The sequence below is a fragment of the Humulus lupulus genome, chromosome 3, assembly GCF_963169125.1.
Source record: "Humulus lupulus chromosome 3, drHumLupu1.1, whole genome shotgun sequence".
Taxonomy (NCBI): domain Eukaryota; kingdom Viridiplantae; phylum Streptophyta; class Magnoliopsida; order Rosales; family Cannabaceae; genus Humulus; species Humulus lupulus.
This window is the reverse complement of record NC_084795.1, coordinates 246355057-246358199: the sequence shown is the minus strand read 5'-3', so window position 1 is coordinate 246358199 and position 3143 is coordinate 246355057. Positions and strand designations below refer to the sequence as shown.

At 39.3% G+C, this 3143-nt stretch overlaps 1 non-coding gene across 1 annotated transcript; it reads left to right on the top strand.

The window, feature by feature from the left end:
• Positions 1–1913: 1913 nt before the first annotated feature.
• On the top strand, positions 1914–2020 carry LOC133827681 (small nucleolar RNA R71). The gene has a single exon (XR_009890332.1). It is a non-coding gene; the product is annotated as a small nucleolar RNA R71 (small nucleolar RNA).
• The last annotated feature ends 1123 nt before the right edge of the window (positions 2021–3143 follow it).

The following is a 3143-nucleotide window of genomic DNA, read 5'->3' as shown; positions in this document are numbered from 1 at the left end:
AATGACAGGTAAAGTGGATGATGGACCCAAGTAGGCATATTGCAAATGTGATGGCAAGACTTTCACCTCCAACTCAGGTGGCTCTTTAACTGATGGTTTAGGAGCTTTGAACTCCCTAGATGACAACTCCAATGAATCAAATCGACCTCTTGGTCTTAACCCTTGAGAATTAGCCTCCAACCAAGCTAAATACTCCTCCTCACCTTCTTCATTGTGAGGGTCAAACAACAATAACCTCTCTAATGGATCATCAATGTTACTAGTCTCAAACTCCTTTGATGCCAAAGAATCTACCACTGAGCATTCCTCAACCTCATCAAGAAATTCCATAGCCTTAAAAACATTAAAAGTCACATTTTCATCTTGGACCCTCATAGTAAGCTCACCCTTCTGCATATCTATCAAAGTTCCTCCTGTTGCAAGAAATGACCTCCCCAAGATAATGAGCACCACTCTATCTATCTCATAGTCTAGCACAATAAAATCAGCAAGGAATATGAATTTGTCTACCCTTACCAACACATCTTCAATCTTCCCATCTGGTGAGCAAGAGATCTATCTGCAATTTGAAAAACAACTGTAGTAGGCTTGACTTCTACAATCCCTAATTTCTTAAAAACATACATTAACATCAAATTAATGCTAGTACCCAAATCACATAAAGCAATCCCACAATAAGTCTCTCCAATAGTACAGGGAATAGTGAAACTCTCACGATCCTTCAACTTTGGTGGCAACTTGTCTTGTAGAAATAAATTACACTCTGTGGTTAGAGCCACGGTTTCAAACTCTCCTTACCTCCTCTTCCTTGTAATAACATCTTTCATGAATTTCACATAGTTAGGCATTTGCTCAAGTGCCTCTACAAGTGGGATGTTGATATGCAACTATTTCAACATATCTAAAAATTTCTTGAATTGTGAATCCAACTTTTGCTTCTGAAAATGTTGGGGAAATGGAGGTGGCTGCTTTGAAATTGAGCTGTCTGGGCGGCTATGATGCGGCATTCCAACAGAAATCTGGGCAGAGGCATATTTTAATGCACTAGGAATTTAGCATCTTTTTGGATTTCCTCATTTATTTGGATTGAAGAGGGCTCACCCTCATGCCCAGAATTTATCTTGTTCTTTTCCAACTCTTTCCTACTTTTCAAAGTGACAGCTTTACAATGCCACATTTCTTGGATTCTCGGTATCACTTGGCAATGTACCATGGGGTCTATTTCTAAGCTCATTAGCTAGTTGCCCAACTTGGTTTTCTAAGTTCCCCGATGATGTCGCTGGCTTTGAATCATGGCTTCATTTTTCACTATATACGCCTTCGACGTGTTCTCAAGAGAGCTAGATTGCATTTCTTGTTGTTGTGGTACTTGTGGTGGATAACTAGGTGGGAAATTTGGTCTTGGAGTCATAGAAGAATTACTAGGGCTAGCCCATTGATTACTTCATGAAAAGTTGGGATGTTGCCTCCATGATGGGTTATAGGAATTAGAATAAGGACCATTCCTATTTTGATTCCCCATGTAACACACAGCTGTTGGATTGGAAGGACAGTTGTCAAAAGTATGACCCTCACCACAAAACACACAAGAAATGTTCTCCATTTGTGTCCCCATAGGCTGCCCCATTGATTGATTCATCCCCATATTCATTGTCTTGAGGATATTAGAAATAGAGGAAACTTGGGCTGCCAAAGAAGTGATGGCATCTACATCATGAATACCAGCCACCTTTCTACCTGTAAACGATCTAGAAGTGGGCCACTGATAGTTGTTGTTGGATATCCTCTCAAAGATTTCATATGCCTCATTATAGGACTTAGCAAGAAGAGCCCCATTCGCTGAAGCATCAACCATCATTCTAGTATGAGCGTTGAGACCGTTATAGAAGGTCTCCATCTGGATGCAATATGGAGTGCCATGGTGAGGGCATTTGCACAAAAACTCCTTAAACCGCTCTCATGTCTCATATAAATATTCTTCATCAAGTTGCTGAAATGGAGTAATCTCATTGCGGAGCTTGGCATTTTTTGTGGGAGGAAAATACTTCATCAAAAACCGCTCAGCTAACTTTTGCCAAGTAGTCACAGAATCAAAAGGCAAAGAGTTCAACCAAGCTCTCGTTCTATCTCTCAAGGAGTATGGGAACAACTTCAGTCTCAAGGCATCCTTTGTAACTCCGGGCAGCTTGAAAGAATCACTCACTTCAATGAATAAGTGAAGATGAAGGTGAGGATCTTCTGTTGGCATTCCACTGAACTAGCCCACAGTCTGAAGCATCTAGAACATAAATGGCTTCAATTCAAATTATGCAGCCTGAATTTCTGGTCTTACAATGTCCGGATTGTGCTCATTGAAGAGGGGGAGAGCGTATTTTCGAATGGAATGATCTTGATCATCAGCTACAATAACAACATTCTGCCCATTATTAACAGCTACTCCCCCTTGAGCTACTCTTTCTTGAGCAACTCCTGCTTGATTTTCTACCCTTTGAGGGGCTCCATGTTGAGCTCCTCGCTCAGCATCCATCACTACTACTTCCCATTAGGCTTTTTGTACTTCTCGCCTTCGTCTGAATGTGCGTTCAATTTCTCAATCAAGGGGAAGTAGTTCAGGGTCTTGATTCTCGTTCATAAAATGTGTGAACCTGAATTTTCACTAGAATCACCCATGTTAGCACAAAAGAAAATTAAACCAAATTGCAAGATAATTAATTTGACAATAATTGACGTTAAACAATCCTCGACAATGGCGCAAAAAACTTGTTGCGTAAAATTAAGCTAAGTGCAAGTGTACACTATCAACAACAATTAATATAGTAGCAAGTACCAGATATCGTCTCCTCAATGATTTCTTTAAGCTAAGTATTCTAAAAAAAAAATCAACTCTAACAATTTGGGATACAAACAATTGAAATTGGTGTGATTAATTAAGAATTGCAAATTACTTTAGAAAAATAAGGGGAAGCAATTTAAACTAAATCAATGGATAATTCTTTGTCAAATGAATGATGGAAATAGCTAGGAATACCAATTACCCCTAATTTGTAGTTTTACCCCTAATGCTACAGCAAAGTTCTCTTGTAACTAGGATTTCCAATTCAATGCGCATGCCATTTTTCCAAATGCTCATGTTAAAGTTCTAT